This window comes from Protomyctophum bolini, assembly GCF_963924005.1.
Source record: "Protomyctophum bolini genome assembly, chromosome: 5".
Lineage (NCBI taxonomy): Eukaryota > Metazoa > Chordata > Actinopteri > Myctophiformes > Myctophidae > Protomyctophum > Protomyctophum bolini.
Window position 1 is genome coordinate 6795405 of NC_137866.1, and position 16711 is coordinate 6812115.

The 16711-nt window shown below is 43.7% G+C and overlaps 1 protein-coding gene across 1 annotated transcript in view; it reads left to right on the plus strand.

The window, feature by feature from the left end:
• Nucleotides 1-16711, plus strand: part of LOC308316111 (neural cell adhesion molecule L1.1-like) — a 70925-nt gene that overhangs the window by 3259 nt on the left and 50955 nt on the right. The gene's annotated exons all lie outside the window — the stretch shown is intronic.

Consider the following 16711-nt stretch of genomic DNA (forward strand, 5'->3'; position numbering starts at 1 on the left):
CCTCACAGGCATCTTACTTGGAAGATTGGCTATTTTCACAGACTGTTCCAATATAGGGAGGGACAATAGGATTTATGTTAATTTGACACTGCACAGCATTGCAAACCTTGCACTTTTCATCCTGGGGGGAAAAAAAAAACAGAAATTCTAACTGTTGCCTGAGATTTACGCATGGAAGGACATTATTCTCCATTTGCTACAGCAGCGAAAACGGATACCTTCCTCCGTAGGCCAAGCTGTACGAGATTACAATCACAATGCACGACGCGAACCTCACTTTATTTACTGGAAGATGGCCAGAGAGACCATCAAACCGTCTAGAAGCATCAGTGTGTAGAGAAAATACAAGGGAATGAGCGTGCTTTGCATACATTTCACAACCACTTAAGCCCTATACTTTTATTTTTTGTTATTCATGTCCTCACTGTATTGCATCACTGCTTGTTTTATAATGTTTGTGCCTTGCTTTTCTTTTCTCCATTGCTCTGTAAAGCACTTTGAGTGACTGCATTTCATGTCATGAAAAAGGTGCTATACAAATAAAAATGTATTATTATTATTATTATTATTATACTTTGCCGTATATTATGACAAATAGCAAAAACCTACAAAATCACAGGCTTTGACATTTTTTTTATATTCTTTCCAAATATTGAACAGACTTGAAAATATTTTCGCCCCTCCACCAGGGACACCAGGTTGAAAGTGGTTAACCCATTCTGAACGGGAACCCGTTTTGGTGTTAGCATCATGTCATGCTTTAGCTATTGAAAAATAGCAGATCTACAAGCTCATAGCGCGCCACCGAGTGGCGCGCTACGAGCTTGTAGGTCTGCAATTTTTGAAAAACGACTGACATTTTTAGAATCTGATCTCAGGTCAGAATGGGTTAATCAGACCAGTGTGTGTCCAGTGGAAACCTCGTGTGAATCTGATCTCGGGTCAGAATGGGTTAAGTCAATCACTGTCCCAGGAGAACGGTCCAGGGTATACTTTAGGAACCAGGCCCAGAGGTTTGAGTGGGAGAAGAGCAGGTCAGAATGGGTTCTGCTCAGAGGAAATGAGATTATTCGGATCTCTGTTTTCTCTCTCTCTCTGACCCTCTCTCTCTCTCTCTCTTGCGCGCGCGTACGTCTTATTGAGTATATCTCTTGTCATATTTCCATTCATCCATCTCCATGCATCTCTCTCTCACACCCACTCCCTCCCACGTTCGTCTGCCTTTCCTACCCTTTGACATTTGGCTTCGCTACTTTCTTTCCGCTCTTTTTCATGCCTCCTTCATTTCCCTGTTTTTCTGTTTTCCCTCCGTGACAGAATAGGGTCTTTGTGTTGTAGAAATGAGAGGAATCTCTTGTCTCCTCTCCTCACGCCGCATCCTCTCCTCCTTATGTTTCCTTTCCTCTCTGTCTCGTCCTCTTATGAATTATGTGTTTCATCTCATCTCTCTATCACTGCGGTTCTCACTATAGTGTAACTCCATTCTCACTTGCACGTAAAGCACAGTTTAATCCACTGACAATGTTTCATATATTGGCATCATGTGGGAACAGGCGCTGGGTCGGTGCTGATTATTTTCCCCACCCTTCAAAGTATAGTATAACCCATTTAGACCGGGAACACCTTTTGGGGTTATATTGTACAGTATATATAGCAACATTTGTGTTGAATAAATATTTTACGTTTGAACCCATTTAGGCCTGAATTTTATTTCTATTAAGAAAAGTGCTTCATAAAAACAATACTGCCATCAAGATGTGTTATTTATTATTAGACTTATTACATGCACAGAACATCGACGAATCTGTTGTAGTGTACTATACAGTACTGTTCTTAATTGTTATGTAGAGACAAGAAATGGTAAATGGTGCATTTATATACTGTATACTGTGTAGTACAGTACCTTTATATAAAGCATTTCATGTGCATTAAATTCACCCACTGACGGTGGAGTAAATCATGCAAGACGCCAACCTGCTCATCGGTACGGAGCAAGTTAAAGGGACACTTCACCCTTTTTGCAAAAGAATATATGTTAATGACGTTTAGGAGCTTTAGAACACTTTCCTGGGGGTATTTATGTGTGTAATATGTGGTTTTAGATATTTTAGATTGTAGCAGTGAGCCTGTTGTCTCTGATGTCATGGACACTGGTCTCACTACCTTCCTGGACTACAATTCCCATAATTCTTTAGTGCACTGCTCCTCCTTGTGGATAGGGGGGAGAGCTGTCTTACTGAGACAACATGTAGTCCAGGAAGGAAGTGAGCCCAGTGTCCATGACATCAGAGACAACAGGCTCACTGCTACAATCTAAAATATCTAAAACCACAAATTACACACATAAATATATTAACCTTTATTGAGAAAGGATATCCCCTTGAGATGCATCATCTAGTTTTCGAGGGGGTCCAGCAACATACAGTAAATACAAGACAATACAACAAGTACAATCATACATACATAATCGAGGACAAAACAAACAACAAAGCTCTCCTAATAAAGACCCCCAGGAAAGTGTTCTAAAGCTTCTAAACGTCATTAACATATATTTTTTTGCAAAAAGGGTGAAGTGTCCCTTTAAGCAGCTGTGTTAAAGGTGTATTTCATTTAATGAAGCAGTGTATAGGCAAACTATAACCAGAGAAGAAGGGAAGATAAGATATAACCTCATTGTCAGCTCTGTAGCAGTGGCCCGGCAAACTGTAGTGTTCTTTTGGATCGGACTCCTGAAGAAACACAGGGATAAGGTTGTCGTATATCAGATCAGTCGATGGGTGGCTCTTCCAAGACAGAGTTTGCGCTCTCATTAGAAGGCGGGTGTAAGTGCCATCCAACCGTTTCTCTAGTTTCTTTGAAAGTGTCCATGTCTCTGAGCCATAGAGTAGAACTGGCTCAACGGTCGTCCTAAACATCTTACTAAGCTGGGATGACCAGATCTTATGCATGTCATTGAAGGCTGACCAGGCCATACCCTTCCTAGTTTGAAAGTCCTTTTGGGAAGAAGATGTATATGAACCCAAATACTTTGTGTTTGGTGTTGTTAAGTGTTTTTATAATGTGGTTATTGTTGGATTTGCGTATATTTACGTATTCGGTTTTTGTCTCGTTGAGAAAAAGACCAACATATAGTTGGAGGCCTGCTCAAGAGACTGGAGGAGAGAGCTATGTGTGAATGACTATCCACTGCCTTTGCAATTTTTTTATCGAGCAATATTACGGATTCCATGTGGCACATATCTCTTCTTTATATGACTCCAGTCCTCCAATGTCTCCTCTCCTCCCTGCATGTCTCCTCTCTCATCTCTTCTTCCCAAATCCTTGAAACATTTTCGTGTGTGTGTGTGTGTGTGTGTGTGTGTGTGTGTGTGTGTGTGTGTGTGTGTGTGTGTGTGTGTGTGTGTGTGTGTGTGTGTGTGTGTGTGTGTGTGTGTGTGTGTGTGTGTGTGTGTGTGTGTGTGTGTGTGTGTGTGTGTGTGCGCAGGGGGGACATCCATTAGTCAGGATTAGGAAGTGTAGGAGGGTCTTAACTGCCCTTCTGTGTTAGGATTCTAATCTCTTCAGAAACAGCTAAACTAATCTCAATGGCTTTAGCGCGTATACACACACGCTTGCGTGCACACACACACACACGCACGCACGCACGCACACACACACACACACACACACACACACACACTGTGTTCTTTCTGCCATAAGATTTCAAACATTCCCTTTAGTACATCAGTCTCTAGAACACACACACACACGCACGCGCGCACACACACACACGCACACGCACGCACACACACACACACACACACGTGCGCGCACACACGTACACACACACACACATTAAAAGAGGCTCTTTGTAAAAAAAAGAGTTAAATTGATACTCACATAGTGCTCACATATTTCGCACAGCAAATGTGTGTCTGTACTGTGTTGTTTTGGACAGTGTGGTTGAGCCACACAACAAGGGACCATTGATGAAAGCAACCACAAACGCAGACAGAGAGAACTTTATCACTCACATATCTGACCAACAATATCAACAGCAGCTCAGCTAGACCGCTGTCTCCTATACAGCAGTGATTGTCAACCTTTTGAATCTGAAAGACCCCCCCCCCCCCAGTTTGATAATGCATGCAGTGGGCAACGGACCACCATCTATTGTATTTAATCTCTGGGATCCCATGATGGATGAATTTCAAGGTGTGGGGGCAGCAGTGGCTCACATAGAACCGGAAGGTTCAAGGTGTGGGGGCAGCAGTGGCTCACATAGAACCGGAAGGTTCAAGGTGTCGGGGCAGCAGTGGCTCACATAGAACCGGAAGGTTCAAGGTGTCGGGGCAGCAGTGGCTCACATAGAACCGGAAGGTTCAAGGTGTCCGGGCAGCAGTGGCTCACATAGAACCGGAAGGTTCAAGGTGTCGGGGCAGCAGTGGCTCACATAGAACCGGAAGGTACCCAGTTCCATCCCTATATCTCTCTCTACCCCCCTTAGATGCGTGTGAAAGTGTCATGGTTTAAAGGAGAATTCCATACTAAAAGGCTTTCTTACCTTTCTTTGTAGTTGGTACGTCCGGTCCAGGTGTTATTTTGTGCAAAAGCTCCTTATTGGCTATTTCCCCTACCATAAGCCCTAAATGAATTGCATTGAATTGAATTGAATGGGGCTATGGGGTGTTGTGCCAATTCGCTTATTTCCATCGCTTTTCCAACTTTTTTTTTGTTGTTGTATATATCCTCTCTTCATAATGTAAATAATATCCCAAGCGGCACACTTTACTACTTATTGTGATGGAAATAAGCGAATTAGAACAACACCCCATAGCCCCATTTAATTCCCATTGAGGGCTTATGGTAGGGGAAATAGCCAATAAGGAGTTTTTGCACACAAAAAACACCTGGACCTCTTTGGTGGGGACGTAACAACCACAAAGAAAGGTAAAAAGCCTTCTAGCATGGAATTCTCCTTTAAAGTTCTCAATCGCCATGACTGATTCCTCAGAAGCCAGCGTGTTGCGCACCGAAGATAGGCGATCTACAAGCTGCACGCATGAGGCCCGTATAGCTATTTCCTCTTATTAGTTAGTGCCACGATCTTTGATCATCAGGTATTATTACAATATAAGGGGGAAGAACTTTTTCCAAAAAGTGTACAGTATTTGTTAAAATCATGCTTTTATGTGGACACGCCCACCAGTTCATTAAGTTTGCCTGGTGGGTGGTGATGGGTGGTGATCCACCTGAACTGAAGCCGCACCCACAGCTGTAGTTGTATGATAAAGGGGGAGGGGTTAGGGGAGGGGCTGATAGTGTGATGTCACTATATTACTGTTTACTTCATTGGCCCGTTTGACTGTCAAGGGTTCAGCCTCCAGGAAGAAACCCTAAATACAAAGTTAATACACCGTTGCGCATAAAAACAACGCCAGGGTGTCTAATGAAGTACTGTCACCTCATAGACACATTGAAAAACTGGGAAAAAATACAAACATTGTGGCACTCCATCTTTGAGATCAAAGCGAAGTGATCAAACTATAGCACATATAAGTTTTGAAGCGTCTTCCATAAATGGTCACAGAAATGTCATGAATCCAAAAGGATGCACACAAATCTGTGATTTGTTCAACCGGATGGCTGTGGAACAGCAACAATACATGGGTTTGGATTAAACGTTTGCAGTCATGACATTTTGTTCAGCTTTATTCCATGAAGTGTCCTTTGAGCCGTAAACACTGAACCCCAAACGATGCTCCCCATGAGCAGCTTGGTTTCATTTAGGAAGCACAAATCGCTTTGTATTACACAACTTTCTTTTTGTAGAATGTTCTGAAATGTTTACGGTAATCGTTTCACAATACCGTTGCACAATATAATAATGTTCTGAAATGTTTAATCGTTTCACAATACCGTTGCACAATATGGAAGACAGGGTGAACAAAATAAGATCTTATGTGTGTTTTAACAGTGCTGTTAAAGTTAAGTGTAATTATTCTATTAAAATAAGTGTTAATTGGCATACAGTAGCCTAATCAATGCTATTAGACTGTTTGTTCAGCTCTTTAGTGAACAGAAAAGGAAAATTCAGGTCGGGATACCAATTTCATCCAATCGGAAAAGAGAGAACTAATACAGGATACAGGATAAACAAGTGATGACAGACTAAATTGGAACTGGAACACTATTGAATTGAAGTGGTTCTCTCTGTCTTGATTGGATGAAATTGTGTCCCACCTGAAAATGTATTTTACGTTTGCCAAAGAACTGCAGTGACTGACAGGGAGACAGACCCCTGTTCTCTTTAGCCTTTAGCCTTTTAACAAAACCCTTAAAATGCCCATATTCGATCCTACAGCTTCTTTCTCAGATAGCCATTTTCCTCTGTCCACTTTCATACCTCTTCATCAGTCCCTAAGGCTGACCAGCTGCTTCCATGTATTTATAGGATATTGATGTCTGTGCGTGCGTGCGTGCGTGCGTGCGTGCGTGCGTGCGTGCGTGTGTGCGTGCGTGCGTGCGTGCGTGCGTGCGTGCGTGTGTGCGTGCGTGCGTGCGTGCGTGCGTGCGCGTGCACATGTGAATGTTTCCTCTGTGCTTTAAGTGGCAACAAAATTGGAGAAAGGGGTAAAGAATGCAGATCTGGCACAAACCCCAGCTGTGTGTTTTATAGCGCTATGTGGCCACCAGCAAACTGGGGAGAAGATGGTGGAAAACTTGGGCACAATGGGCAAGAGAATATCTGTGTGTGTGTGTGTGTGTGTGTGTGTCTCAGAGAGAGAGAGAGAGAGAGAGAGGTGAACTGAGGAGATGCAGGGAGTGGCTCTGAGTCTGCACTGGACAGAGAGAGAGAGAGAGAGAGAGACAGACAGAGAGACAGAGAGAGAGAGAGAGAGACACAGAGAGGAAGCAGGGAGGTAGAGAGAGGTGGAGGGACAGAGTGGGGGATGGGATGGGAGAAGAGAAGGAGGAGGAGGAGGAGGAGGAGGCGTGGGGGATGGGGGAGAGAAATATTGCTGTGTGTGTGTGTGTGTGCTGCTGGAGTCAGGGGGGGTTACCATGGTGATGGGGGGAATACGGGAGGGGGAGACAGAGAGACAGACTGCTGCACCTCGCACGCACACACATACGCACCACGCACCATGCAAATGAACATTTTGCCGACTGATTAAATAACGTGATAAGCATCAAATCTCCTTTTAAATTATAAGCATTTCCTTCCTCTTCTTGGGGGCGGGGGGGGGGGGTTGGGTTGCAGTGTGGGGGGGGGGAGAAAGAAAAGGAAGATGCTGTCGCGGTGAGAGGTGGAGAGGATAGAGAAGGCATGAGAGGTGGAGGCGAGGATATGCGATCTCCCACCCGGGAGTGGTGGATCTGAGATAGAAGTTAAGGCTTTGGCTAGAGAGAGAGAGAGAGAGAGGCAGAGGGAGAGAGAGAGACGGTTGTGTAGACAGCACCTCCAAGGATGTTGTGGAGGAAGAGAGAATGCATCCACTATCAGAGACAGAGATATAGGTATTAGCTTACTTCACTATTCTCTTGACAATCGGTGCTCTTGGGCTAACAATGATACATTGAACCGTTGTCTGTACTCTGTACTAGCTCACGGGCGTGCCTCTTTCTGTCTGATCATTTCGGGGAAAGCGTATTCAGCTATTTATAGACTTGAGCCCATGGGCTCAATCTCAGCCTCTTTGATATCAAGAGGCGGTGCATATGCTGCCAGTGATGGGTTTTGTTGTAAAACCCTGAATACTGAACCCTCATCTGGTTTGACAGACCGGTAGTGTGTGCCGGCTGGGTGGTGTGTGGTTCTGACAGCTGATTGAGGGGAAAGGAACTGGTTGGAATAACGTGTTCCTTCCACGCGCTACGTCCAACCAGGGAAACTCCCCCCTGTCAGGTGTAAAGGAGCAACTTGGACACTCGGGCATGAAGGGAGCATGAGTTAAGTCCGTTGCTCTCCCCAGGTTGGTGGAGGGTGTGTAGAGCCCAGGATCACAGTAGATGATTGGCACAGGGGTGAAAAATGGGTTACAAAATCGTGGGATAAAAAATATATATTAAAAAAAAAGACAGGTAGTGTGTGCCGGCTGGGTGGTGTGTGGTTCTGAACTTCTGACAGACAGGTAGTGTGTGTGCCGGCTGGGTGGTGTGTGGTTCTGACAGACAGGTAGTGTGTGCCGGCTGGGTGGTGTGTGGTTCTGACAGACAGGTAGTGTGTGGTTCTGGGTGGTGTGTGGTTCTGACAGACAGGTAGTGTGTGCCGGCTGGGTGGTGTGTGGTTCTGACAGACGGGTAGTGTGTGCCGGCTGGGTGGTGTGTGGTTCTGACAGACAGGTGGTGTGTGCCGGCTGGGTGGTGTGTGGTTCTGACAGACAGGTAGTGTGTGTGCCGGCTGGGTGGTGTGTGGTTCTGACAGATAGGTAGTGTGTGCCGGCTGGGTGGTGTGTGGTTCTGACAGACAGGTAGTGTGTGTGTGCCGGCTGGGTGGTGTGTGGTTCTGACAGACAGGTGGTGTGTGCCGGTGGACATGTGACCATCCGGTTGAAGTATACCTTGGTACGTCGGCGGCGGGCCCGGGAGAAACAATAACGCGACACGAGACAGTATCACGCTAAAGGTTCACAAAGTTTATTATTACACACATACAGGAAACCTATAGAGCTGGATCCCAATGACGCAACACTTGAGACATAACAACCGCTAACTGCAGCAAGGCTGACCTCGCTGTCTGAGATGTCTCCAGTAGCTAACTATAAAGTATGCTACAGTTCAGGCATGTACACAATACATTATCAAGTACACTGTGCTCTCACGTACAAGTACACAGCCATGGGCGATCAGATTATACAACAGGTTTTATGGGACATAGCATCGAGTGCTATAGCTAAAATGTAGCTATAGCACACAGAAGAATTTAGCTGCTATAAATTCTTCTGTGTGCATTGAGAGTTTCCACTGCAAAATCCTGAGTGGATATTTAAAAATACATTGATTTCGCGATGTGAGAGACTGCAGTCAGTGGTATCCGTCTTCAAAGAGAGAGAGAGTCTGAATCTCTTCACTGACAGGCCAAAGGTTACACATGAAAGCCCTCAGCTTCTCGGTGAAGTTAGAGGTTTAGGGAAGCTAGACAACCCGTGAGGATTTAGTGAGATTGTCTGGGAGTACAGTCTGTGTGTGTTTGTGGTGCTTTGATACCATACATGGGTAAGCATGAGTGAAAAGGTGGGTGCATGTGTGTACATAATAGGAGTTGCTGCTGGAGGTTTATAGCTTGGAGCCCTCACAATGCCATATTATGAATACATGCATTGATCTATTGTGAATCTCAACATTATATTCAGGCTCTTTGTAGAAACTATTTGCAAGCCTTTGTAAAAAATATGGCCTATGATGTAGGCCTATGTCTAATCAGATGATAAATACAAAACATTGTGTCCTGACACAGAAATCTTTGCATTGTTAACTTATAATAATAATAATAATAATAATAATGTATAACTCCTTTGGAGAATATTAGAATATATCTCTTAATTCACATTAGAGGGTAAGAAAGATGAGAGGGAGACGGTCTAGGGAGGACACCAGAGGAGCACTTCGATCGCAGGGCCGTGGGGATACACAGCGTGGCTCCGGAAGGAAAGTGGCTTACCCACTTACACACTACACAACATCAATAGGAGCGTCTGCTTCTCACTGACAGCCGAGGAGCAGTTGTGGAGAGAGTCTCATCCTCTCGTGGTACAGTAACTCCTGCACACATGTTCTCAGCAGGTATATCAGAAGACAAGACAAAGGCTTTATGAGTGGCGCGCAACCACTCCAAGGAACAGCAACGTCCGTGTTCCCGTGTTCACCTATAATGCCTGTGCCTATGTGTGTTGGTTAATGAGCACCAGTATTATGACTATGAGTACCAGTAGGGGCGCTGTTTGTGCCAGAAACAGAGAGAGGGATAGTGCTGCACTGTTGCCTGCTAATGAGAGAGAGATAGAGGAGAGGGGGTGGGGAGAGGGGGTGGGGGGGTTGCACCACTCAGTTCACACGGGTGTGATTCTTTTTCCCTTGCTTAACTTTGGCTTTCACCTAAATCAATCGATAAATAATAATAATAATAAACACGCAGCTGCACAAAGAGCTTCCTTGAGGAGCAGAGACTGGAGGAAAGTGAGAGGAAGGGAAAGAAAGAGAAAGGAGGAGGACAGAGAGAGAGAGAGAGAGAGAGAGAGCTTTGTGCTGGTCAGCAGTGTGTTAATGGTGTTGGTTAACTGGGCCCCTAAACACGGGGGCTGATACATGATCACGTCACATTATTGATTGACACAGCAGTACAGCACAACCGTCACACTGTGGAGAAACCCATATTGTGTTACCATGGCCAAGGTCTGAATGTGATATCACACCGGGGCAACAATGGCATTTCTTCATTTCAATTCAGTTCATTTTAAACCCATTTAGGCCTGACATCGAAATAAGAAAAAAAACGTTCGCTCTGAAAGAATATATATTCAAAGATTTGTGCCGCATTTTTACGATTTCTCAAAAAAAGCAGACCTATATACAAGCTCAGCATGTAGATCTGCTATTTTCCAATAGCTAAAGTATATAGGGGTTAACTGGGGACAGGGAGGAACTCCTTATATGGTCAGCACACTCTATAGTAGAGAGGATTATCACAACAAAACAAAAACATAAGTGATAAGTGAAATCACTGAATATACCTTTAAGCCTCACTGTGTTGCCCTCTCGGGCTATGATGACCTGACGAAGATGTAACGGAAACATGGAAACGTTGTCGCGTATTACCCTGTTGTACCCTGTTAATAAATGAAGGGCCTGAATTGTCTGAGCTGCTCCATGAGTGCCCTTTTCTCACCTGTCCTCATGGCCTTTGAGATGCACCAGACTGGCCCTGGCTGGCCTGCCATATAGGCTATAGAGGCGCGGTTGGAACTCCCTTCTGCGTAGAGAGAGAGGTGTAACTCTCTTGTATAAACTCAGATATTTCATATTTTAATCTAATTCATCTGCACGAGGAGCAATGGCTGTTTGATCACAGTTTTCGTGTTGTGTTCTCCCCAGTGTTGGTTTTTGGCTTTGTGCGTGCGTGCGCATGTGTGTGTTTGTGCGTGTGTGTGCGCATGTGTGTCTGTGTCTGTGGGGGGTGATGTATGGTTATGGGGTCGTGTTTATGCCCCACAGCAGTCTGTATATACAGTATAGTCTCTCACAGCTGATGCCACTCACTATACTCGCCCCTCATTCAACTCATTCTAGTTATAGCCCACACCTGGGGGACCTGCAGGGACCCAGGCCAGCGTGCATGCTCCATTATTTATCCAGTCACATAGCGTCACTAATGACACATTTATACAGGCGCCCTGTGCGACTGCGCCGCTTCTCGCCGTGTGCGGAGAGAGAGAGGCAAATGAGAAAACAAAACCGGTCCACGATGTGTGTGTGTGTGTGTGTGTGTGTGTGTGTGTGTGTGTGTGTGTGTGTGTGTGTGTTTGTGCGCTGGCAGGGAAAGGTTGAAGGGGGTAATCCAGAGGTGGCTATAATAAACACTGTCACGCCAATAAGGGCTGATTTGAATGTGAATGGAGCTCTTCTGGGTGCTGCTGGGGCACCCGAGGAGGAATTGGCACCTCGTTTGAATATTTGACTCGTTGCAGAAGGCCCACACACAGAGGCAGGAATCTGGAGCTGTTACAGATAGAATTACTGACACACAGGTACACACAGACAAAACAGACCCACTGACAGGGAGCCAAACTGCCAGATGGACTTCAAATGTAGATTATTTATTGGATACACCGTATGAAGACATTTCCATACAGTTTGGGTTTATTGCGACCACTGGTCGCCAGTTAACTATGAAATGGTGCATTTCGTATCAGTCGGTCACGGGCCCCATATATGGTCATGCCTCGTGACATCTCGTGATGTCATCAATGCGTGAATTCAGTTTGTGTCCGAGCATAATAGGCATGGTAACGCCCCGCCTGCCTGTGATTGGTCTACTGACACTGCCCGTCTTGACCGTCCTCCAAGATGCGAGGTGACTCCGTGGTGAGATTGAGAAATAAATAATACAACAATAGGATGACAGCTTGGCACGCGCGACAGAATGCAGCCCTGTAACTAACTTATTGTTCATGCCTGCCGTTTGCTTTGATTGCATACGTATGTTGTACTATGATTTGGTTTGGGTAAATAAAGTGTTAGTGTTGATTATCGTAAACTAATACTATTACACTAAAAAGGATAAAGACGAAGGGAAAATATACCTTTTTTATAGTACAATAATGTTTCAACACAAACACTTTATTTTAGAACACACCCAAAATCATATTATGGTTCAATCAATTATTCCTTCAAAGCAAACGGCATAAACAATATTATTAGTTTGCCTCTTCTACAAAAATAAAACGATAGCGTTATCTTGTGTCATACCATACAACTTGTATTATTTCCCACCACGGAGTAACCTCGCATCAGACTATCCAGGATTCCAGGGTTGAAACTGATAACCATAGCCATCATCACAAAATGTGATGAGGTCATCACATTTGGCTAAGTGCACTATGGCGTTTTTTTGCCCAACGAGTGTTTTTCATGCAAATCAAAATGCTTTCAATTTATTCCGAATCATGAAAACACACAGAATAAAATGCAGATTAAAGCAGAATAAAATGTGGTCCATTTTGCCTGCATATAGGTTGTTAATGGTACCCCAAATTTCATCAGCTGTTACAGATACTCCTTAGGGAAACAATCTTCAATCATTGTGATATATGTGTTACTAGACACACACAATGGTGAAGAAATGTATTGGTAAAGAATTTATTCCCAAATTGTATTAAAGGACCACTTCACCACTTTTCAACCAATTTTCATATAATAGGTATACTAATCATGAAAATATGGCACAGTTTTGTTGCGTCTGTGTCTCATAGGAGGGCTGTGGGCAGTTCAGAAACCGTCTTCCAGTGACATCATCGATGGGGAATACAAGCTAATAGAAACTGCAGGCTTTCTAGTCCTGAAAAGTTGCAATGCAAAAATGGAAGCCATGCATCGTTCTCACGATAATGAAAATCTAAACATTTTTGTAAAAAAACTTGTTTAATAAATAAGAAATCTGCCTAATGATGATGTCACTGGAGGACGGTTTCTAAACTGCCCACAGCCCCTCCTATGAGACACAGACTGAGTAGAATTTTAAAAGAATGAATTTGAAATTCTGCCTATAATTACATGCTCAAAATAGGGACACGCGTTTCTGTCATTTTGATGTCTTGTCTTGTATTGCTGTGCTGTGTCTTGTATTTGACCCAAAAATTATAATCCAAAAAGTATGTAAAAATGTAATAATTAGGGACACCCGATTGAAAGTGGTTAACTCTGAGTGTAAACATGAATGAGACACAGAGCCGTCAGACAGCGGGAGGCTCTCTAGGTCTGTCAGTAGATGTGCTTTGTTCCGCAGGGTCAAAGACCTCCTCGTGATGATTGAGTTATTCAGTCGTCCTCTTCCACTGGGACTCAGTCTAGTTAGAAATGAACACAAAGGCAACCCAACACAGGCACGTGGCTGTGTGTGTGTGTGTGTGTGTGTGTGTGTGTGTGTGGGTGTGTGTGTGTGCGTGCGTGCGTGCATACGTGCGTGCGTGCGTGTGGGCGTGTTTCCTTGGATCCTGCTAGATGAGGTCATACAACAGAAACCTGATTGATGACCTCAGAGGGGTGACCTCCTCAGCTCGTTTCTGACACAGCTGTTTGTGGTGGAACAGTGATTCCAGATTGTGTCAGGAATCCCACCGATGACTGTGAAGGAGTCACGTTTGTGACCAATAATCGTCTGTCCATGACGCAAGAGTGGTGACGACCACACAGAGACAGAACATACCACATACTAAACGATTCATCTTTGCAGGGGGAGTGATAACAAAGCAGTATGATATACAGGCCAGTGGTGCACATATTAGGTTCAAGGTTCAAGGTTCAAGTTTATTTAGTGTCCCCGAAGGGCAAATTGGGTTGCAGCATAGACAGTACATTAAACAATGAAAACAGTACAAACAAACAAACAGTTCACATAGCAGATACCAAAGTACAAAGGTGCACAGTCATAACCATTAAAGTGCAGGCGTTGAAGTGCTATGCGACAGGTCATAGAAAGTGCGTGTGCATAGACATCACGCACGAGACCAATACAGTAAAAAGTATCATCACTTATCATAATTTGCAATTATTTGCAATGTATGAAATTGTGGACAATTTGTCATATCAGCGGGATAGTCAGTGACACTGTGTCCTGCGCAGTAAAATGGTCAAATTATCATGGCTCTATTCTTCTTGACATTTACATTGACAGTCACAACAGACATTTGGTCATGCGTCACGGCATGCTGGTCCCTGAGAAACTTTCTTCAAATACAGTAAAGGCATGTTTCTTTATAAGGCCACACTTGCTTTAATCCATTTTGGACTGAGGTCGATACAAAAAAAGCCTTCTAAATCCTAAAAATAATTCTGAAAAACCCATGTTTCTATGTCAGCGGTGCTCAACCTTTATCATGCAGTCGAGGACCCCCAGAATTATCTCTATTGGGCCACGGACCCCCATCTCAAAATATGTTGTTCCAGGGACCCCCCTGCAGAAGCAAATATTTTAGTCCAAAATGTTCGCTCTGAAATATATATTCAAAGATTCGAGGCACATTTTCACGATTTCTCAAAAAATAGCAGACCTACAAGGTGGCGCGCTATGAGCTTGTAGATCTGCTATTTTTCAATAGCTAAATTATAACATAATGTTTAAAACACCAAATGGGGTTCCCCCCAACCCAAGATGGGTTAAATATAACCAATCATTTACATCAGAGGATGAACAAAGTCTTTCTGCCAGTCTAATGACCAAGATGACATTTAAACATTTCTCGGCATCCTTGGCTTGTTGCTCTTTTCGTTTTGTGTGATAGACTCTGTAATATAATCAAATAAATAGGTCGCAATTAACTGACGCCATGGAATGACAAGAATGAAGCTGTCGACCGCCACCATGATACAGTATGATGTCTGTATGATTGAGACATGTTTTACCAGCAGAGGTTCATGTCTGCAGAGTAGAGGCTCAACATTTGACCCTCATCTTTCAATATATTCTAACCATAATATAACATTTCATTTCTGACCACAATTTATTCTTCATTTTACATTGCCGGTGACCTTCCATTGCAAAAAAGGAATTGAAAAATAAAGCGTGAAAACTGTCCCAAACATAACGGCACACAAGTCTTGACGTGATTGTAATCATGCAGTGTTGCAGTCCGCAAGCATGACCAATTTGAAAATGACATGTTTTAGTGATTGGAAGTGAAAGCAGTCTGACAGCAATGGAAAATGCCTAACAATGCAATTTTTTTTAATGTTTGGCTATGGAACAAACCAAAGAATAGTTGTAACTCTACTCCACACGCTCATGTCGGACTATATGCAGAAGTTGGCTTAGCACCTGGCCGGATAACACCAGCAGCTGCCTACTACTTTTACTCCTTTAATTGTTTGCAAGATGCTTCCCATCTTTGCCAATTGACTGAGTCGCTTTATTGTGAAGTTGTAACTTCACTACACACGTACTCGCAACGAGAATCATGCGTGCCTGCCTAGAAATGCATGCGCCTTGCATTTGTGCCAGTGTGCCGGGCTGACTGAGAGGGACCTCAGTCGACCCACTGTATGCAACCATCCCACAACCTGGAGGGAATTAAGACTGTGATAGAGTGCCGATAGTAATAGCCTCATGGTGGACCATTGCTGCAATCACTCCCATTTCTCTCTCCCTGTTTCCTGTCTCTCTCTCTCTCTCTCTCTCTCTCTCTCAATTTTCATTTTTTTCAATTTCAAAGGGCTTTATTGGCATGAGAAAACATACGTTTACATTGCCAAAGCAGAAAGAACAATACAACGATACAGCAATACAATCAGAACAAAAATTATGTACTTTGAAGGTCAGAATCTTCAATAGATCAACTTCTGTGTACCAAGATCACTCGATGCAGGTATAGTGCAGGAATATACACAATGATTAGTCTTTAGGGTGGTTGTGTTCCATTTGATGTCCTTCTCCTATCACAGCAACTCACGGATCTTGCTGCTGTGTTTGCACATTGTTGTACTTCGCCCAGCAGATATGGGAGTTTTTTGTCATTGGTCATGTTTTCAAAATCTCCGTGTGTGGTTGTAATCTGTGGGAAGTCTCTGATGTCTTGGTACAATGGACAGATCTCTCTCTCTCTCTCTCTCTGCACACTGTCAATGAAGGCGAGAAAAACCTGACGAAATATTTTAACCCATCCATTGGACTGGTCAAGCAAAAAAAAAAAAAACCAAAGACAAACAATATTGTTATGTATTTTAAGCTGAATTCAAAACAAAAAGTTGCACCACCCCAAAATGTAATGACCCTCAAAGCATCACTGCCAGGTTAAAGTGACAAAGGAAATATGGTTGCTATAACATCTGCACCGCCACATATAGCCTCTATTACTGTATATATAATCAACTTAAATAACATTTATATTCACAGTATTTCTATACAGTTACAAAACACCATAGATCTAAGTGACAGTAGTTCACATAATTACTACCTGAAATAAACTTGCTTACCAAATTGACACACGCACGCACGCGCTCGCGCACGCACACACACAAA